Here is a 23,802-nt window from a genome sequence, read left to right as displayed (position 1 = left end):
ATTGAAATTATCGTGTGAAGTTGATTTTCAAATTAATTTAAGTGCTGATCTGAAATGCCTCGAAAGTGTGTGAATTCTGTCGATACCTTTTGCTATATATGTGGTGAAATAACATTTAAGGCTCAGAAACGTAAAATGACACCTATCGTTAAGACAGCCTATGAACATTATTTTGGTGTGAAAGTTGGGGACCAATATAAATCATGGGCTCCTCATATATGTTGTAATTCTTGTTCCGTCATATTGCGAGGGTGGCTGAAAAATAAAAACCAGGCAATGGCTTTTGCAGTACCTATGGTTTGGTGTGAGCCTACCAATCATACAGACGACTGTTATTTCTGCTTAACTCCTCCCATTAAGCAAGGTTTATCTATCAAGAAAAGAGGAACGGTTAAATACCCTAATCTCCCATCTGCTCTTCGGCCTGTACCACACTCAGACAATTTGCCAGTCCCTTCTCCACCCCAAAACTATGAAATTTTAGAGGAAGGTGATGAAGACTGTTTAGAAGGAGCAACCCATCCTTCTACATCCTATGACCCTGATTTTGAGGTAAGCGATAGGTCTAGTGATCCGCACAGAATTAGTCAAGCAGAGTTGAGTGACCTTATAAGAGATCTTCGCTTGTCTAAGGAAAAGGCTGAGCTGTTAGGGTCAAGACTACAACAGTGGAATCTTCTAAAACATGATGTGAAAATATCTCAGTACAGACAGCGTCAAAAAGATTTGCTTCCTTTTTTTGAGAAAAAAAAAACCTCGTAGTTTGTTCTGATGTTAATGGTTTGATGGACTGCTTGAATTTGGATCACACTCCATCTGAATGAAGACTGTTTATGGACTCTTCAAAACTAAGCTTGAAAGCTGTACTTCTGCATAATGGAAATCAGCTACCCTCTATTCCTATAGGTCATGCAGTTCACATGAAGGAAACGTATATAAATATGAAAACACTTCTCCAATCAATCAAATATGAACAACACAAGTGGCACATCTGTGGTGATCTGAAAGTCATTGCTATACTCCTAGGAATACAATTAGGGTTCACCAAGTACTGTTGTTTTTTGTGTCTGTGGGACAGTCGGGATAGAAAATCTCACTATAAAAAAATGAACTGGCCTACACGAGACCTAAACCCTAATGAGAAAAATGTAGTTTACGAGCCTCTTGTAGATCCTAAGGATGTTCTCCTTCCCCCATTACATATTAAGTTGGGACTAATGAAAAACTTTGTGTAGGCCATGGACCAGGAAGGACAAGCTTTTAAGTACTTGAGAGCAAAGTTTCCCAGGTTGAGTGATGCTAAAGTCAAGGAAGGCATCTTTATTGGGCCTCAAATCCGTGAAATCGTAAATGATCCTGCTTTTGACATGATTTTAACAGGAAATGAAAAAAGAGCCTGGGAAGCCTTTAAGGGGGTTGTACATGGGTTTTTAGGTAACAAAAGAGATGATAACTTCACAGCATTGGTTAAAGAGCTTCTTCAAGCTTACCACCAACTTGGATGCAACATGTCCTTAAAAATTCATTTTCTTCACTCTCATCTTAATTTCTTCCCACAAAACTGTGGAGCTGTGAGTGACGAACATGGAGAAAGATTCCATCAAGACATTGCCTTAATGGAACAGAGATATCAGGGCCGTTGGAATGAAGCAATGCTTGCAGACTACTGCTGGTCTGTGTGTAGGGATGCTCCAGAAGTGTTTTATAAAAGACAAGCTAAACGACAGCGATCTTACAATGAATCGGATGGACTTAATTGAAATTTGGTGGTACAAACTCCTTTTATTTGTCAAAACACTAAGAATAATGTTTTTTTTTAATTAATTTTGTACTTAAAATATTCTAAAAGAAACATAACAATATTGTTTTATGTACTTTCACTTTTCACGTATAGTATAACTACTCTTTAAGATTAAGTACTGTGTATCTCAAAAACCAGAGCTAATAAAAATTTTTCATTGTTATTTTTGTTTTTATCACCCCAAAATTATTAGGAATTGACTAATTTAGTGTAGGAAACATTCAAAAAATATTTTTTTGTTGTGTTGTGAAATGTTTATGAAAAATATTATCTTTATCTTAAGTAGCAGAATTTTAGCAGAGTATTAGTAGAATCTTCCGCAAAAAGAACTTAAACAGAAAATCTCAAAATCGAAAATTGATGAAAGAAAATATTTTATCATTCATTCAGATCACTTCACCTCAAGCGAAAAATTTTAGAACTCAGAACTCAAGGAAAACATTTCAGCAAAATCTCATCTCCAATTCGAGCAGCAAACTTTCAGCTTAATTCTCGAAAAATATTAAAATTGGAATTCGGTGAAAGAAAATATTTCACCATTCATTCATATCACTGCAACCTGATGTTTCAACTCAAGCAACCTCATGTAATTCAAGCAAAGTCGTTGATGTTGTAACTCAAACAAAAAACCCTAGAACTTAAAAGTCAAGCAGAATATCTGGTGACTTCTGGAGCAGCAAAATTTTAGCAATTAGCAGAATCTTCGCAAAAAATCTTAAAACTCAAACAGAAAATCTCAAAGTCGAAAATTAATGAAAGAAAATAGTCTATCATCCATTCATTTCACTGTATAAAGCAGCATGATGTTGTCTCTCAAGAAACTAGATGAATTTCTAAACATTCTGTACAGAGCCAGCCATTAAGTTAGGTGCGTTTTATAGCCTGACGAACTACCTCAGCTTGCGCTTCTTGAAGTGACAGTGTCTCTTTATAGGAGCGATCATTACGTATTAATTTTAAGCTCGTCTAATGGTTCAATTCCGTTGAATATGTAATCAAATTATTCGAGTTGGCCTGAATAATTCATGAAAGCCCAACATGAATAATCTTTCTGGAATTTGAATAACGAACTCATTTTATTACTTGAATATCAATGCACTCGGCGTATTACCATAAATTTTTACTAAACAATTTACTTTGCGTCTTGTAATTAATTCTAATTTCAAAATAAGCGTTTACCAAGAATCCCAGCGGCACATGAGAGGCTATAATAGATTATTAAGAACAATTTCTGGACCTGTCCTACCTATCCTAACCTGACGAATTATTCTGGCTATTCAAAAATTATTTAATTATCCCCTTGCCGTCTAGACTCCAAAATATTATTTTTAGCTGGTATTAAAAAAGAGAAACACTATAATAAGCAAGTACTCTTCTTCAATTTTCGTCCATAATTCGGATTTGCATACTATTCGGGGTAAATTCATTTAAATTAACTGTAAATATATTCCGACGAATAATCACGTTTTGAGAAACTTGGGAATCGGAAGATTCCTCTGGAGTGAAAACTATTCTATTTTTCAAACTAGCACAAACACTGCGATTAGTAAACATTCATGCAAATTGTTTAATCACTCAGAATGCTTCTGTGTGCTGTTGCACAAATATTTCTGGGTGAACTATTTCATAACTTTAAGGAACTCTGAGAGATTCAGAAGATATATTTCAACTTTCTGGAGTAGTACAGGGTCTCTCACAAAGAAGATTGCTGCGTACTTATCTGATTCGACAATTGATTCAATCTGATATTTTGTACTTGTTTTGGTTTTTGGATTAGTTTGAAGATCCACGATAATCGTTTTCAATACCTCAATGGCAACTTTTGTTCATGACAAATACATACTTATTATCATTATTTTTTGGTTAGATTACCAAAAGCATTGCATTCATGATTCACATGTTATACATAATATCGTGATATTTTTACTAAAGGTTTTACAAAACTGTTTCACTATATAATACCGTCTTCAGTATCGAACACAACATTTGTAGTTGTTCATCAAATATCAATCACGACATTCCTCAAGGATCCGTTATGGGTCCTGCATATTTTTGAGTTTACATACATTTTTTATCGTCTCGCTCGCTGCACTGTGCTGACTTTTATTCATGCTCGAACAATCACAAACGTCATAGCATGACTTTTCTTTGCGCCACAATGACAACTGTCGTAACCTAATTAACCGAATGTCTTTAATTTGTTCAATACTCAATATTATGTTTTATTAGCTGCGGAGACAAATTCAAAAAAATCATGAAAATCGGTCCAGCGGGTCTATAAGTGTAGCAACATGATTTTGGGAATATGTTTTTTTAATAGATGAATGTATGGCAATCCTGTGAATAACATCTGATTCAGTATTATAACGAATGTTTGGAGTGCAAACTGAATAGGGAAAAGTGTTTTTTGTATAATTCTATGTTCATGATTCAATGATTACCTATAAGAAAGTAGTTGTTTTGAGAGGTTTGTTTTTTCACTTTGTGTCTGAAAGTTCCTTGTTTGCATGATCTACACATACGTCAACGTCTTTCAGGAACCTGTGTACGTATTTATATTTTATGTCGAAATTATCCACTTCACCCTTCAACTCGGAAAGCCGCCCTAAATAGTCCTGAAGATGAAACAATAAAGTTTCGAAACGTCGACAATTTAGACATTGGTTGTCTTCAACATTTTGACCGAATTCCCGCCAACTTGACAATCAAAATCTTTGTATATAGTTTATTTTGTAGTTGATAGATTCCTTCCTTTGTTTGGAAGATTGCCCTATATTTTTGTATGAAGATGGAGAAGTAGAAAGCCAAAACCTTTCTTTCCCATCTCCCGAATCATTTGAAATCAAAACATGTCCTGCTGTTATATTTCACGAAACAGCATACTCTAAACACAGGATCCACATTTTATTACCTTTTCTGCTTTTTCAACGATTTACCACCTTTTCTCATACTGGCATGTGTTTGTGGTATGTGTATGTTTTGTCATAAAGCAGTCGATATGAAGAGTGTATTTTCCTTGATACTCTAATAAAAATTTGATTATTGATATCTGTTTGGTCTGTCAATCAATTCAATTCATATGAAACCTTTACAAAATATTTCGAAACAAAGTCATAGAATATAGGTTTTTCAGAAAATTCACGAGTGCTAATAGGCAATTATCTCGAAAATGGACAGCAAAAACTTGTTCTCGAAGATGAGAACTCTGAATATTTGAAATTCAAGTCAGGTGTCCCACAGGGATCTCTACTGGGGCCTCTTCTGTTTATTTTATACTCCTCTCATCTGGTGACTGTAATAAAAGCCTGCAATATTCATTTATACGATGATGATACCCATTTTTACTATAGTTTCCTTCAAGATATGGTGGATGATGCATGCAATCTTAATAATTATGATCTTGAGGCATTCGCAAGAGCTGCCAAAGACCATTGCCTACTTATTGATCCTGGAAAATCAAAAGTTATGTTGTTTGGAAGTAGACTTCAGCGCAAAAAAGTAGAGGACTCTATTAATATTACGTTAAATAATAAGAAGCTAGAAATGTTTGAGGAAGCAAAAAACCTAGGAGTAATTATGGACCCTGACTTGAGATTTGAAAAACATATAAATAGACAATTACAACAGGCGTACTGTAATCTGAAAATGATATATAATAATCGACATTTGTTACCCATTAAAGTTGAAAAATCATTAACTGAAACGCTAGTTTTAGCAGCCTTAAATTATGATGACTCTCTCTACGGCTCTAACTTAACAACACTCTATAAAAAAAAGATACAGAAATTGCAAAACTCATGTCTGAGATTAACCTACAGTATCAGAAGACGGCAAAGAGTTTCTCATAAATTGAGAGAAATCGGGTGGTTGAATATAGATAAAAGAAGAAAACATCATGCTACCGTTCTCTACTATAAAATAATTAGAAAACAAGTTCCCTCTTACTTACATAAGAAAATAACATACCGTATAGATGTACATAATCTGAATATTCGAAATAAAGGCCCAATGAATGTACCTCTCTTCAGAACGGAATATTTTAGACGGTCATTTGGCTACCAAATCTATTCTCTGTGCAATCCGGTTCTGAATATTATAAGAACACAAAATGCACACAAATTTAGACAATTTTACAAAGAACATCTTCTTGAAACTCAAATTCTATAAGAATGATTTTTACCTTTTTTTAGTTTTTAGCGAAATATGTTCTTTTTTTTTCTTGTATAGTTACACAGGTTTGTTGGGGTTAAGTGAAACAATATTTTCTGTCGTGTTTACACAAACTTCGCCCTTATTTCCATATTTGAACCTTGATTTCTCATATTTATTGTATTCTTTTGCATGTGAAAATAATAAAGACGATTATTATTATTATTATTATGTATGGTTGAATTACCATTCACCATCTCTGAAGAAGCAAGTCATGCATGCTAGCGAAACGTCAGGAAGGCTCCTAAAGACAAAAAACAAATCCAAACGAGAATTGAACATCGACAACACCGAATGATTCAATATGGATAGTTCCTACCCTAATTTCGTAGCTTTCGAATGCTACCTACTTCTAAGCCTAATTCAATGAGTTTATTTTCGTTACTGTTGTCGTTACAGCTCACTCGAATGCGAATGAAAGCGACACGGGAAAATAATAAACAATGTTTCAAACGTCAGACCTTGATTTGATAAATTCGTGGTCATTAATCCCGTTACAAGCGACTAATTATCATGTTGATATACCATTTATAATGGTCAAATTAAACATGGCGTTCATTCTATTGAATAATTCTTCAGAGCCGTTACTGGGTGGGTTGGGATTAGGTCCCATTAAAAGGATGTTTTGTCCACTTGGGTGTTTCGGTAGGTGATTATTTTTTTACTGATAACGTTTTTGAAATAATGGGTTTACTATTATCGAGGTTTTGAAACACTATCAACGAATATAAAATGTTGCGCTAAGCAACTCCTACACAAGATTCCCATGTCTGGTGTTTTTACGGAAAAAAAAACAAAAAAAAACGGATGGTACCGCAATGGACAGTCCGGCAATGGCAAACTTTTTCATGAAAGATTTTCAACAACGGGCCTTAGAGCAAGTGGTCGTGAAACCATATTATGGGCTGCGTTATGTTGATACATGTTCATGGTCTGGCAAGATGGTGAAGAGACATTAAACAATTTTTTATTACACAGGCCGTTTCTTTTCTCATGTGGTAACATTGCTATATTCTAAACCGTAGCAGATACGAAGACGATTAAATGGGGAAAAAAAGGTAACTGTCATCAGGAACAATATAATGGTCGAAGAAAATTTACGGGGACTCTCGCCTTGAGCGGCGTACGCAGAATCTGTCTCAGGTGGAAGAACAAACCCCTCATGAGCAGGTTAGCAAACGTTTGCGCTCAAGTGATTGTTTGTCAGATAACATAAACACGAAGTCATCGAATACAAAATTTATTCTAATCCCATACCGAACATTAATGAACAACACGTGTGGACTCCAAAAATGCTTAGCTTCAACCAATCCAGGGTTACTCGTCATCTCCTACATTCGGCCATCCTGCAAAAGGTCTGTCCTCAGACCTTATTCTGACCTGAGAACAAAAAATATATTAGAAAAATTCAACAGAGCAACGTGTATTCAATGGTGACGTTCACCAAAGGTAACGTTTACCTCCTTTACTTACAGAGCAACGTTTGCTCAATGGTGACGTTCACCAAAGGTAACGTTTACCTTTTCTACTTACAGGGCAACGTTTGCTCAATGGTGACGTTCACCAAAGGTAACGTTTACCTTTTCTACTTACAGAGCAACGTTTACTTAATGGTGACGTTCACCAAAGGTAACGTTTAGCTTTTCTACTTACAGAGCAACGTTTGCTTAATGGTGACGTTCACCAAAGGTAACGTTTAGCTTTTCTACTTACAGAGCAACGTTTGGTCAATGATGACGTTCACCAAAAGTAACGTTTACCTTTTCTACTTACAGAGCAACGTTTGCTCAATGGTGACGTTCATCAAAGGTAACGTTTACCTTTTCTACTTACAGAGCAACGTTTGCTCAATGGTGACGTTCACCAAAGGTAACGTTTACCTCTTCTACCTACAGAGCAACGTTTGCTCAACTCACTTTTGGTCGTCTTGTATACTTATCTATTTCTTAAGATGATCTGGTTATGGAGACATAACTGTTCTTGAGCGTCTATAACCTTCTCTGAGATCCTCCACTTCGTGACAATTGTGAGCTACATGTCCTAAACGTTTACAATTAGAATACACAATACGAGGTTTTATAAAATTTTTAGATATATGTCCTGAAATACCACCTATTACAGCATTGACTAAATATTCATCAGGAATTGCAAAATTGAGTGATTTTAACTTTGACAATTTTTCAAACAATAGTCGCCTAAGTTTTGACCAGGTTTTGTTTCATAATTGGCAGCACTTTTAAGCAAATTAGAAAATGGAACAGATTTACGGAAATGAAGTTTCATCAAACGTTTTACTTCTTCCCAATATGCGTCATATTGGGAAGAAGATTCACCAAAACCAGAGGCGAAAAAGCTCTGCACGGTTGAATTTCAGGCATCGTCAGGTGTAGCTGACGTGCAAAAACCCTCATATGGAAAGGTTGTCGCGGGTATCAAGGCGGGAATCTTGCACTTTGACTATCCGACTACCTCATTAACGATGAAACAGCAGAGCATATACTTTGTGCCTGCCCCGCTGGGGACCGAATCAGGTCTTAAGAATTCGGCAGAGCCGTACTCTAACCATCTGACCTGAAAGCCACTCACGATACAAACTAATAGGCTTCGTTAAGAAGCTGGGTTTATTTGGCCACAATAAACCCTTGTGGGTTGCGGTGGAGGGTCGAATAGACCCACTTACTTTGAACCCAACCTAACCTACTTCCAGGATTGAGAATTATAAAAATATCACGAATAATAATTGATTAGGGAGAAATGAGCCTTGAAAGATGGATTACGGCAATACAAAAATTTTCATAACGAAAAAGAACGAATTTTATTGTGAAAGGGTACCTACCTGTCGAATTTATTGGGTTGCCTGGATTATATTTTGAGAATATTAAATGTGATATAACCTTGGATTGCGAATTTATTGCGAAGTTTAACAGAAATTCAGGGTTCATCTCCGTTCTCTTCATCAACTTGCGATGTTCGGTTAAGACGATGCCTTCTTGTGGAAATAAAACAAAAAACTAACAAAGGCCTTCGATCAACGTCATGTCTGAGGAGCCTTTTCCACTGGTTATAAGTTTGTTAGCTCTCTTCTTCCGGTGAAACTCAAAGTAGCCATTATGTTCGGATTACAAAAAAGGGCCCCCACTAGATTATTTAGTTTTTAAACCCCCACCAAGCAACATCCGTAATTAAACTGGCGATCCTTCCACATTAAAGGGTAATTATTAGCATTACGATGTACTCTGCCGGAACACACAGGACCGGCTTTACTAATATAAAGCATCAAACTCTCATGTTAAATTTTTTGTTAGACTTTTAGTTATCTGTCATATTTAACTATCAACTATCAATTGAAAGACCTAAATTAAATATCAAAAACACTGACAAAGGTAGTACAAAAAATGGGATAAATCCATCAAGAAATTTCGAATGTCTATACAGAAATGTTAATAATAATATAAATAAATGAATGTCTATAAAAATAATAATAATAATCAAAGCGGAATATGGAAGGTGATCTATAAAAATGATCACAAATCAAAAAATTAAAAGAAAACACTACATATAAGAAGCTATAATGATATTGGATAGTGAGCTACCTTCAGATTTGAACATTCAAACAAAATTATATCTCAATCTACAATTGTACAGAAGAGCTCTATAGTTCAGTATTGATATTACTGGAAAATTCAGACTGAAGTTACTGGAAAGGAAAATACCACAAAAATCAGAATATTTTTTTGCTGAAAAATCATGTACGATATGGGGATTTTTATCTGATAACAAAAGAAAGGAATTTCACTAGTTCAGACTTCCATTGTCTACTATATAAAATGATTTGAAATCCCTGAAACAACTGAAAAAGAAGAATTGAAAATGAATAGCTGAAAATAACAATTATATTAACTAAAATAAACCTGAAATGAAATAATAGTGAAATAAAACACGAGTAAAAATAGAACAATTGAATAAATAAAAATAAAGAAATGAAAAAAGAAAATAAAAATAAAAAGTGGAGAGATTCCAAGTCACGTTAGTTCACGACGTTTCGATTGTTAGTATCTACAATCGTCTTCGGGTGATGACTGGACTGATTCCTCCGAGAGGTGACTATTTATAGGTCGTTCGAGTACTTTCACTTATCCCCGCTTTCCATTTTCCGCTTCACTGGTTCCGTGGGAGATGACCGTTTTGGCGGGAGTTGGCCATTTTTCGATTGATGATGGGTTTCCATATGTTGCGTATTTCTACGCTGGCTTGGCTGAATACGTTGTTGGAGAACATGTATGCGGCTTTCTTGAATTTTCTCCTAAACCAATGTTCCTCTCTGTGCAAGATCTCAGCTTGGGACCACTCGATGTTGTGTTGATGGGTTCAAACATGGTCTGCTATTCCTGATTTGCTGGTTTCCCCTCGCTGTTTGTGTTTCTTGTGCTTGGCAATGCGAACATTCAATGGCCTCTAGTTTCACCAATACAGGATTTTCCGAAAGAAAGGAATATATTTCACTGGAATATTTCAAATAATTTTTTTTACTCGTACAAAGTTTGATGATCCTAAGCTATTATTCATTTTATATGTAAGTACTATTTTTAACTCTATTGTATTGCACCAAACAACGTTATTGCAAACGATGTGAGATGAATTTTATGTATCTATCTAACTGTATGATCATCAAAACAAAGTTCCTCGTAATCTTGTTCTTCCCAAAAATCAGAATAATTATAAGAATCAAATTTATTGAAAGAAACGTCTGTTCAGTATTATTCTTCAACTGAAATAAGCCTCTTGAACAATATCTATAGTACTTTTTTCATTAAGTGAAATTTTATGGTCCACTTCATCAAATGCATTTCGAAAACATCTACTTGTCTATTGACAGCTGAAGCTTCTAAAATAACTTGTGATGTGGTAACCAAATTTGTTGTTGTTGAATGATTATAGCAATGAAATGAACATTTTGGAATTCAATCAATGGCCAGATCTGATACTGATACTGAGTAATTTTATTGATACTTATTGCAGTTTTTGAGTTGTGTCAGCTTTTTCAGAATTGAGGGTACTGACGTTTGTTTAAGAAAATAGCCAAGTGATTGAAACTTTGCACCAGTCATGTTAAAATTTTATAGCACATTTTTAATTTCTCTCTGAAAATGTCCGTATGAGTAAAAATTTATCAGAAAAGTTAAACTTCATGATGAGTTTGTTATGTATACATGAATTGATGACAATTAACCGAACTTATTTTTTAAAATATAGGGGATATCTGTCAAAAATAAGCAAAACGTTAACTTCATCCTAGTTGCATAAAATTTGGCATATGGATATAAAATTGCCGTAGACACAACTTTTTCAAGTAACTTTTTGTTAAATTCGATCTAGAAATGCACTTTTAAGTTGAATTTGACAAACACTGAACGTCAGTGGGTCGCATTATTTTAAGTTAAATTTAAAGCACAAACAAGTGCCGAAGTTAAACTTCATTAAAACTTTTCGAAAAAAAAGTTTTCCATATGGTGCGCACTTTAATGGTGACACTGTATGTATGTAGTTGTCAACACTTGATGAATTCATTCAATTCTTTTCCCATTTGTACTTTCTCATACAAGTTGGAGGTAGAAAGTTACTATCTCTCTTTATCGTTCGCGCATCTCAGAGGCAGAGCTAGATTTGCCAAGCTTTATTAATAAATGTGGTTACAAGGAGGAAGGTCAAAGCCGACCCTGGAAACAGTGGGATCACATCCTGCTGTGAGTCGGAGTGCGCCATGATATCGGTTGGAAATGTCTGGGGATGAAGCAGTTCATATGCTTCCATATGTGCTGAAAATTTGATGGTCATTAAATTTTCAGAAATGGCCCAGCAACAGAGTGTTGATTCACAAATGCGTGGATTAAAAATTAATGCGTGGTTACATGGACGTAGATCCGGTATAATTTTTCAGCGGATGAGAAATATAAATTGATGATGGCGTACTGGGAATAGCAGAAAGCTACCGATTCGGAGGATGAAGAGTGATTAAAAAGGCTCGTATTATTGTTATAATTGGAAAACTTAATTAACGAGGAACTGTTGAAAATATGAAAGTGAATATAAATATTACTGCGAAGAACATTAAGTTCACAATATTATTAAGTTATTATTTTCAATAATCAACAGTTGGTAGTTCTTACCCACCTACTGCATATGTTTTTCTCGATTGGTCGAAGTTAGCCCAATTATGTTGTTGAATAAGATTTCAGGTAAAAGTCATATTTCTAACTTTGTTTCTTACTGATATATTCACGGATTTTCGAAGAGTTTCCATCAAAGTTTTGTCTTTACCATATGATGGTTCGTCGTTAAAAGGCAGTTATCTCAGAGAAGCAAATAAAATATGTCTCAATGTACGGTTACATTTACATTTCCAGTTAAATTCAATTCATTCAATTTAATTTTGCAGTACATGCATTTTTATATCATAAAATCACACATTCACTCGCTACGCCAGGTAAAATTATGTAAAATAGATTTCACCTACAACATTATAGTCAACTTTTATATCTAGAATGATTCAAAAACATTGGAGTTACCATTGAACATTTCCAGATGAAAATACAGAATGGAAGTGAAGAATTCTTTGAATGTTACTCTCATACACATGTGAATTAGAATCACTTAAAAAAAAGGTTTATTGTCTAACAGGAGTAATCCCAATTACAAGACAAATATAATAAGGTTCACAGCTATGACTAAGTATGAGTACAATAGAATATAACGAATAGCATATAAAATCAGCAGAATAATAGAGTAGTATATAGATTTTAGATATACAAACAGTGATACATTCATATAATAATGATAATAATAATAGTAATAATAATAATAATAATAATAATAATAATAATAATAATCAGTCCTTGAGGGTGGTGGAAGAGTACACGCATGCTATCGGTATGAAATTCGGGATAGACAAATGTGCAATGGTTCATCTCAAAAGAGGACGATGCGGGGACTACGGAGAGGATGTGCAGCTCGTAGATGGAAGCATCCTACACCATCTGGATGCCGGAGAGACGTATACTTACCTCGGGGTGGAACAACGCCACTCACAAGAGGTAACTGCAGTGAAAAACTCTCTCCGCGGCAAGTATCAGCACAAACTTCGACAGATCTGGTCATCGGAACTGTCGGGGAAGAACAAAGTAGCTGCAACAAATATGCTTGCCGTTCCAATCTTACTCTACTCCTTTGGAGTAGTGAAGTGGACTCGGGAGGAGCTGTATCAACTCGACGTAAGGACCCGAAAAATGATGCATCTCTATAGGAGTTTGCATCCCAAATCGTCCGTTCCACGGTTGTACTTTCCCCGACAACGGGGAGGTCGTGGACTTTTGAGTTTGGAGTGTTTACATGACAGAATGGTACTGGATACAGCCTGTAAAGTCGTCAGGAGTTCGGATACCCTTCTCTGCATGGTCCGTGACCATGAGAGAGCAGGAATTGGAGCATTTCTCCTTAGGGCAGCTGCTCGAGCAGCTGATGAACTCGGTGTAGTTTTCGACTCTGAACGAGGTGACTACAACTCTGTCACTGAGTTGGAACCCGTTCAGCAAAAAGCTCAGATAAAAGCCGCAGAGATCACCTTACTTCTGCGGAGACACAGGGATAAGCCAATGCATGAGGTCTTCTTCAATAACATTGAAGACCTTGGCTTATCAAAGCGCCTGACGTTCGCTTTTCTCAAGTCGAGTGGGCTGAAGTCGGAAACTGAGGGGTTCATCATGGCTTGCCAGGATGGTGTCTTTAACACCTTAGTCTACCGCAGTCGCGTGATGGGTATAGAGGTTCCTGACACAAGGTGCAGGGCCTGCCGAGAGGCGCCCGAGATCCTAATGCACTTGCTATCAGCATGTCCAGCATATGCGGTCTCGGCCTATATCCATCGACATAACGCGGCCCTAAGAGTGCTATATTACCATCTACGGCACTATTACGGTATTGACGAGATACCGGTGTTGCCCTACGCTCCGGGGGATATTTAATCCGTTGTGGGGAACGAGAAGTGCCGAATTTATTGGAACTATTCGTTCCCCACCCTCAGGCTCATGCAAGCTAATAAGCCTGATGTAGTCTTTCTCGACCACCAGACCAAAACGATATTTGTCGTGGAGTTTTCAGCTCCTGGCGAGACGAATATCGTCAGAAAAGAGGAGGAAAAACGTATAAAATATCGAGATTTTCTCTTCGAACTCCGCAGACTCTATCCAGATCACTCTGTCAAGATGGTCGTTCTGATTGTTGGAGTCCTTGGTGGAATGATGTCTTCTCTACTCTCGAATCTCAAAATCATACCGGCTTGCCGCACTAAGGCAGAAATTCTTGGCTCACTGCGTTTGCTCAGGCCACTCCCCACGGTGTGGGGAGTGGTCATTGGTTGATTATGCTGGCGCGCCTTCACGAATGTATCGGGGCTTCGGGGGATAGGGCCTGACCAGCGCACACTACGGTGGAAAAAAAAATAAAAAAATAAAAAAAATAAATAAAAAAACATATACTGTAGAATTCTAATAAAGTGTGCAGAGAGTTGAAACACAATATTTCACTTATGAGTTGAAATTAGATTTTAGTTCGACTTGCATAGAAAATAGCTTGTTACGAATTATATACTTGAAGCGTCCAGATGGAACAACAAAAATATCACATTCTGAATAGAAACTATTATAAATTTCACAGATATTATATTATTGATCCTAGGCAGAGGCAAATAGAAAAACATTTCGTTTCTACTACTTCGTCTCGGTACGTGAAAATCTAGTTGAGATAACAAATCAGGGCATTCAACCAGATTGTGAATCAATTTATATATGAAGATACAGGCATAATATGTTCTTCTGTTTTCTAAGGATAAGAGGGCAAATCTATTTAGCAACACTATTATCAATTACTTGGAATGGGTAAGCTCCATCCAGTTTGTAAGCCATGTATTTTATAAAGATTCTTTGACAAGATTCGAGTTGCTGTATATGCACATTGTATATAGGTGACCAGGTTAGGGAGCCATATTCCAGACGAGATCGGACAAATGCATTAAAAAGTGTTATAAAACGTTTGTTTGAAGGTGATTGACAATGTTTCGTAATGAATTTCACTAGTTCGGACTTCCATTGTCTACTATATGAAATGATTTGAAATCCCTGAAACAAGTAAAAAAGAATAATTAAAAAAGAATAGTTGAAAATAACAATTAAATTAAGCAACAATAAACCTGAAATAAAATGATAGTGAAATAACCTACAAGTAAAAATATAATAATTAAATAAATAAAAATTACAGGAATGAAAAAAGAAAATAATAAAAATAAACTAGTGTAGAGATTCCAAGTCACGTTAGTTCACGACGTTTCGATTGTTGGTATCTACAATCGTCTTCGGGTGATGACTGGACTGATTCCTCCGAGAGATGACTATTTTATAGGTCGTTGAAATACTTTCACTTTCTCTACTTTCCATTTTCCGCTTCACTGATTCCGTGAGAGATGACCGTTTTGGCGGGAGTTGGTCATTTTTCGTTTGATGATGGGTTTCCATATGTTTCGTATATCTACGCTGGCCTGGCTGAATACGTTGTTGGATAACATGTATGCGGCTTCCTTAAATTTTCTCCTGAACCAATGTTCCTCTCTGTGCAAGATCTCAGCTTGGGACCACTCGATGTTGTGTTGATGGGTCCAAACATGGTCTGCTATTCCTGATTTGCTGGTTTCTCCTCGCTGTGTGTGCTTCTTGTGCTCGGCAATGCGAACATTCAATGGCCTCTTTGTTTCACCAATATAGGATTTTCCGCACTCACAGGGTATCCGGTAAATGCAATTCTTGGAATCGCAGTCCGCGTTTGGGGGCCTGGTTTTCGTGAGGCTGCTACGGATAGTGTTACCGGATCTGAAACAGGTTCTAATGTTGTACTTGGAACCAATTCTTCTTATCCTCTCCGATAATCCTCTGATGTAGGGAAGTGCATGTGGATGTAGTATTTCAACGACCTATAAAATAGTCATCTCTCGGAGGAATCAGTCCAGTCATCACCCGAAGACGATTGTAGATACCAACAATCGAAACGTCGTGAACTAACGTGACTTGGAATCTCTACACTTTTTTATTTTTATTATTTTCTTTTTTCATTCCTGTAATTTTTATTTATTTAATTATTATATTTTTACTTGTAGGTTATTTCACTATCATTTTATTTCAGGTTTATTGTTGCTTAATATAATTGTTATTTTCAACTATTCTTTTTTAATTATTCTTTTTCAGGGATTTCAAATCATTTCATATAGTAGACAATGGAAGTTCGAACTAGTGAAATTCAGTGTTATAAAACATTCTTGTTTTTGAAAGTCTCTACACGTCCTGAAGATAAAACCAAGCATTTTTTTGCAGAAGATGTGATTTGATTAATTTGTGTCGTGAAGCTAAGTTTCTTATCGAATATAATGCCCAGATCTTTAGAGTCAGTGTTTTGTTCTAAAGTGATATCATTTATTGCATAGTCTAACTATATATTGTTGTGCTTGAGGGTGTATTTCATAAATTTACATTTTTGAATATTCAGTGTAAGTTTGTAGTACATTCAACAGTTAACTATCGAAACCAACAGAAAAAAGTTTATTCAGTAGAATTTGATGGTTCACTTTATCAAAGGCCTTTGAGAAGTCTGTATAGATTGTATCCACCTGTAGCTGTTTATCTAACGCAGTGCTGACTGTTTGTATGAAACACATAAGATTAGTTATTGTTGAACGTTTATTGATGAAACCATGCTGATATCCAGTTGGAGTGAAAAATAAACACAGTTATCTAAGTCAGTTCTTAACTGTAAAAAAATATCATTGCTCATTACTTCTACACGTCTCATCACTGTATTAGCAGAAAGTTGCATAGATTTTATAGCTGAAACTATCTCGTCTTTATTTCCAAAGTTGGCAAATAACGAATCAGCAGCTTCTAAAAACGCCTGTTTTATCATTTCCCCGTCTTCATAAGGTTTCTTTTTTTGTGCAATTATCTGGGACACACGGAACGATGCTTCAGTTGCAGCCTTATTTTTGTCGACTGTTCTTGAAAATATTGATTGTTGTCCAATTAACTGCTTTTTTAACTGTTTCAGTTTCTCCTTTCTGGCGGCAGAATGTAGTGGGAATGATTTTTCAAAATTAGAATGTACAGTTTTATGATGTCTCTCAATATTTCCTTTTTTAGCAACGGAGACCGAAGTATTACATTACAAACACACATTTTTATCTTTAACTTCTGTAAAAAAGTATTGTTCTTCCCATTCCGAATGAAAGTGGTATGTCTTTACCTTCTTACAACTGCTTGCCATAATATTATTTTTGTTGTTCTCTACTAACCCAACTGCTGGACGTTGGTTACGCGTTCAGTTTTAAACTAAGCACAATGTCGCCGCGCGTATTTATCCCGTTCAAAGCAATCCATATCGTTCTCGAACACTAACGCGCTGGTCCGGGTGGTCGGTTCTAGCCGATTCTAGCTTGATGGCGTCAGCGGCAGATCGCTCACCGCAACGTTGCCGCTGTTTATGTTTAATATTATGACAATTAGATTTTTTTGAGGAATTTTCTGAAGCTTCTCCGATTTTTGCAGTTTGTATTTTTTAAATTAAAATCGTTGTGAGAGCTACCAGAATTGCCTCCGCGAGCTACCGGTAGCTCGCGATCGACAGGTTGGCGACCACTGGTCTAGATAGTAGATAAGACAACATTGTGAAATTGATTTTAAGACAATTAAGACGCAAGTATCTAGGAGAGATATAAATAAGGACAACATTGTATGTAGGTTTAGTTTAATCTTCCTTCAGAAGACGCCCACTTGGTGATCTAAACACGTGTCGAGGTGTTGAAAATAATTGTTTGGTGTTGGTATAGACCTCCAATAATATACATTTACTGAACTTCGGATTGGAATATAGTTGAGTCTCACAACCTCTCAGCTCTCAACGAAGTAGCTTACAAATAAGACATATTTCCACAATAAGACACTTTTCCTCGTGTTACGTAGAAAATGCGAACAACACCACTTCTACCTGTAAAATTTCCTCTGTATTCACCTTTGTCGTACGTACGGATGTCCTTTGGAAAAGACCGCTGGAGTGCGTCGCAGCAAGAGCCATTCCCATTGCGTTTGAAAGCCCTCACAAGTTCACTGAATTTCAATTCGATTAAATAGGAAACGCCGTATGCAGCGCATGAATATGGAAATGTCGTTAGGATTGATTTTATTATGCGTTTTATATTTCTATATGCGTTCCAGGCGCAATTTTCCACGAGTGTTCGTCGGGAATACCTATTACCAGTTAGTACTTGCGAACTACAACGTACAAAATTGGCTTCAGATTTGGACAAGCTAGATACAATTTGGAATCGAAATGAGAATTTCTTTTATAGAAAAAGAGTAGTGAATGAAAATAGTTCGATGACATATTTGCAATTTTTAACATCAAAAAGAGTGAGAGAGCGTTCGAATATCACGTTATCATATTCAATTGGAAATCAACAATGAAGATCTCACTCTTAATGTATTCTATTTACTGCTCGTAAACAATATGTTTTGCCTATTTCTTCAAAGTCTTCAAAAAACCTTACAGTGGAGGGATTCATTAGGAACCATGAAATTGGATAGTATCTTTGTAAATCTTCAGAAAGACAATGCAAGCAAGTGAGGTATACACAATATTTTGAAAAACTGAACATACAAATTATTGTCAGAACTGCTCCAGAAGTGTTATTATTATTTCCCCGGCAAATATTCTGATTCTAACACATGGGCTAAAAAGTCCGGGCCTAAGAAATAAAACGCTTTTTTTTTGTTCAAAATTGGCTTCTCCATCAACGTATTCCCCATCGAGAGACACACAATCATTCCAGCGCTGCTCCAACATTTCAATCCAACTTTTGTAGAGCAATTTATCTTTTGTCTCAAAATAGGCCTCGTTTCAGCAATAACCTCTTCATTTTAGCGAAATTCCTCACCGGTGAGCATTTTTTTTAGGTCTGCGAACAGCCAGTAGTCGCTGGGAGCCAAATCTGGTGAATATGGTGTATGCAGGAGCAATTCGAAGCCAATTTAATGCAATTTTGCCATCATTTTAATCGATTTGTGACAGCAATGAACGGAAACAAACTTTATTATCTTTTAGTATCTTCTAACAGCTTTTGTATCTACTAGTTGTATCTCTATTCTTCTTATCTGCCGTCATGACAACCACCCTGGCTTGCTATTTTTAATACAGGGTAGTGAACATACATATAACACGTTTTCTTCTTTTCTTAAAGACATTTGAAACTGATGACAATAATAACAATAATCACGAAACAAAACGGAAATTTCAATATCAACAAATCAATCATCATATGAATCTAAATCAGTGACCAAAATCTTTCAAATATGTAGATTTTCTACGATTTTTTCTTATTCGATCTTAATACTACAAATTCATTTCCAAATTCATTGCAATTGGCTTCAGATGTAATGTTATCATAACTAAGATCGATATTTGATGATTGCAGATAGTCTGAATTACAAAGAAAATAATGACCACTCTCATTATCAAATTCATAATCATATATCAGAGGCAACTTATCAAAAGAACTAGTGAACTGAGTCATCAACTTAAGCAAGGAACTTTTTTCTAGATATGGCTTCCTTGATATATTTCATTCAGATAACGTTCCATTTAACTCGTTGAATTTAAAAAGATTTTCTAAAGATTGTTCCTTTGAATCAATTTTCAGCAGTCCTTACCACCATCAATCAAACGGTCTTGCAGAAAAATATGTTGGTATCGTTAAAGATATGTTGGAAGAACTGAATGACGAAAATAATTTTACTGGAATATCAACAACACTCATGTACATCAAAATAATTATTGCCCTGCCCAAATATTTCTACTACATAATTTTGAAAATAAAAATTCCTATATCAGAGGAAAATCTCGAGCCTTCCGTAATAGATATCAATTCATAACGAAATAAATTATACAACAAATATGCTCAACAAAAACATTACTATGAGAAAACTGCTAAAGATTTATCCGCATTGAAATTAGGAGATGATATAATGGTTCATAATGATGAAATTTGGAGGAAAGGTCAAGTGGAAGATATAATTAATCGAACATCCCACTTCTGACACCATGTTATAAGCCTTTTAAAACATCAATAAACAGGAACAAACTTTATAATCTTTTGGTATCTTGTTATCTGCCGTCATGACAAGCACCCTAGCTTACTATTTTTGATACAGGGTAATGAACATACATACAGCAGTCTAGATAAAGTAGCACTTTGTTTTTCTTTAAATTGATTCGTTTTTCTGCAATTTTGGCCATCAATCGTTCCAATGGCACTATATTATCCATTGTCACATATCGAATCCAAAATTTCGGTTTTTAATGTTCAAACATGGCCAAATACTGCTCAGAATCATCAAGACGTTCTTATTTTTAGTCAACAGTGACCTCGCGCGGCTACCACTTTGAACTGAGCTCTCATAGTCAAATGACCATGCAATATAAAGCCAACACTTTCTTTTGATACCTCTTCACGCAATTCACTTTTCGAACATCCAAAACGATTTTGTGATTTTTCATAAGTTTTTTATGTTATTACTGCTCCTCTTGAACGTTATTTTTTCCCATCAAGGAGCAGCATAAAATTAAACACGAAGTTTGATCCAGTGTTATGAAAATAACAAAAGTAGTGTTACTCTTAACACAATAACTCACAAACTCATGAGTGGAATATCATGAAATTTCAACAGCTTTCTTTTGAAGGCTAGTGCTAACTGATACAATGGTGATTGCAATAAGACTAGCACTATCTACGTGTTAGGACCGGGACTTTTCAGGCCATATACTATCTTACAGGCGATATACAATTCAAAATGCTTTCAAATCAAAGAATATAATTATTTTTTGACCTGTACCGTTTTGTACTCTTTTTCAATATCAGTTATTAACATCCATATTTTCTACTAATTCGTCATTCATTTCAAGAACTGATTTCATCTACCTACCAACAAGTTCTCTGGTCCATAAATCCGTCAATACATTGTAAGGAATTCCACCTGTGAAAAACCATAAAATTCACACTAAATTTCAGCCAAACGATCTGTTGAAATGAATATTCAGTTTGAATGCATCCAAAGCCCACAATGAATTTTTGGTCGCTACATTGCCCAGGTCGTAAATATGACCGAACAATAAAATAAATCGCTATTTTCAGAGTCGGCTTCTGAGTTTGTTTATTAAAATGAGGTAAGACATTCATGGTGACCCTCGTGAGTTATTTCTATCGATAATTTGTAACTAATTACATGCTGGTGGCTCGTTGGATGTGTGGTAGATTCAACAGATGGAATGTGGGTTGTACAAGGATTATTGATATCTTATTGGCCCTACCATTTCAACGATTCCGTGAATTATTTAAATAATGTTGCGATTCAAGGGCTCAGAGTTGAGCAATTCGACGAAAATATGCTGAATATCATTGGCGACTAAATGAGACTGATAAAAATGGGATTGCAAGCTTCGAAATAGGTGAAGATGAAGAGCTATTGACAAAATAAGTTTCTGCAACCCCGGTGAATGTCGATGTCAAAGTGGGCTAAAACTAATGTTTGAGGCACTGGATATTTCATATGATCGCGTGAATCACATAGTTCAGGTCGATTTGGACATGCCAAATGTCTTAAAGTTGACCAAAATGACCACATTTGATCTGTACTCTGTTTTTTACTGAAAGACGTATGTTTTTACTGAGGATGAAACTCAGGTACGACCCAAAACGGCAACAATCAATAGAATGGAGACTTATTATGTGGTAGACCCAATTATTGTTCAGAATAATTCTATGAGGACAGCTTTCTCTAATTTCTCTAATTTCTCAAATAGTAATCATGGCCTGCTTACCAAATACCGAATGGAAATACCATTCTGAAGGGACATTTTCACAAATAAATGTTCATAAGTCCGAAACTTGACTAGATAGGTATAGGTATGATATACATAGAAAGAAAGCAAATTTCAGCAGCTTTCCGAATTTTTAATAATATACAGGGTGTTCCATTTAAAATAATCAAATTTCAGCAACTTTTTCAAGCAAACGAAAAAACTGTATTTTTTTACCACCCTGTATTGAAGTAACAGAGATTAGGCTGACGTGTGGAAAGTATCCAAGTATCACCTAACTCCAAACCAAATTTCGATATCATAGTACTTCTTAACTAAAAGATATCGGCATTTTTAGAAGTCATGATTTTCAAAGAAAAAAATTGAAATTAATTTTTATTTCGAAAACGGTAACAGATAGGTATAGGGAAATATCAAGAAAAGTTGTCGGGCAATTGTTGGAGATTCCAAAAATAATATTATATACAGAGTGTTCCATTTGAAAAATCAAAGTTGCTACTGCTTTCTAATAGAAGCGGCAACACCGAATTGTCGAAAATATTTTAGTTGGCTAGAGAATGTCCGAATATGCCCTCCATTAAATTTTCAAAGTGATCCGTTGTCTGGTTCACCAGAAACGTCTAATGTGCCATCCACCGTGAATCAGCCTGTATATTCTTATTCTGCTCAAATCTTTCAGAACTACATTTAATGTGGTAACTGTCTTCATATTCACTCCTCATCTCTTCATTCTCTGCAATTTATCATTCACGAAAGATCACTGAACACAAAGTACAATCAACCAAAATGAATGTCATTCCACCCTCCCTGTGTTTCCGTGTGTGTATCGCATTCCTCCCCAAATCCTCGTTAATGATTTCCTTCTTTCCTTCATGTCGAATTTACGGCGGTTTAACTCCGTTCCGACAGAGAGGCTTGCCGTCACTGCCTGCCATCATTGTTATAGCGCAGTCATTGCAGATGTCAACTGTCGTTTACCATTTTATTAGATGAAAATCAGAAGACATATCTATAGGTAATCAAAAAAATATTTGTGCAATTTGCAAAAAAATCAACGAAAGTAATTTTTTGTGAAGGAAAATCAGTTTTTCATCGACTTTTTTTGGCAATTTTTTTTAAATTTCTGTTTTACATCGAGATCACATAAAAAATAGACAGTTGGCATAATCTGAATTGTCAGAAAACATCAGACAGTGAACATCGAGTAGAATGGAATAGGACAAGAATGATTACCAATGAGCCTCACTCTAAGAAACGTAAGCTAAAAGCGTAAGCGTATATTCCCATATCTGGAGAGGATTGTATTTCGAACAGCTTCTTAGAAATATGCCGTACTTGGATACCCATCTTAAAAGAAAATTTGGATAGTGGCGAAATGGCAACAGTCTGATATCGGAGATCAACTTGTATTACATCGAATGTTTCAGTTGTCAATCAACAACATTGACATAGTTTCACATTTCAAAACTCCTTTGACATATGTCAAATGAACAATGGAAATCGAGACATTCAGCATTTTCTCCAAACTGTTTTTCAATGTACATGCCAAATTTGAGATCTCAGAATCTCCGAGCTTCCTGCATATTTGTCATAATGTTAACTTATATGACTGTGCTATCATCCGTAGGTAACTCCTCAGTTTATGGAAGACTTGAAAGGATTAAAAACTATAAAGCGACTTAATACGTTCGGAACGGGTGTAGGGGCTCAACTGAATTCTTTTGCTCTAAGAAAGAAGGCCTGGCACGGTGTATCCATCAACTGAGCAGCCAGAACTAATCCGAAACGTGTCACCGGACCAGAACGGTCTCGACTTTTTTCTTTAATTAAAA

At 35.8% G+C, this 23,802-nt stretch overlaps 1 long non-coding RNA gene across 1 annotated transcript; it reads right to left on the bottom strand.

Moving 5' to 3' along the window:
- Window positions 1-7,234: 7,234 nt before the first annotated feature.
- LOC141485254 (uncharacterized) lies at window positions 7,235-17,479 on the bottom strand. Its single transcript, XR_012467118.1, has 2 exons — window positions 17,345-17,479; window positions 7,235-7,390 (listed from the first exon to the last, which is right to left on the bottom strand). It is a non-coding gene; the product is annotated as an uncharacterized lncRNA (long non-coding RNA).
- Window positions 17,480-23,802: the final 6,323 nt, after the last annotated feature.

Source organism: Leptinotarsa decemlineata, unplaced genomic scaffold (genome assembly GCF_025532065.1).
Source record: "Leptinotarsa decemlineata unplaced genomic scaffold, Ldec_3_MD MMD2_tig00026314_RagTag_RagTag, whole genome shotgun sequence".
NCBI classification, from domain to species: Eukaryota; Metazoa; Arthropoda; class Insecta; order Coleoptera; family Chrysomelidae; genus Leptinotarsa; species Leptinotarsa decemlineata.
Note: the sequence above shows the minus strand (reverse complement) of the source record. Positions and strands in the feature narration are given on the sequence as shown.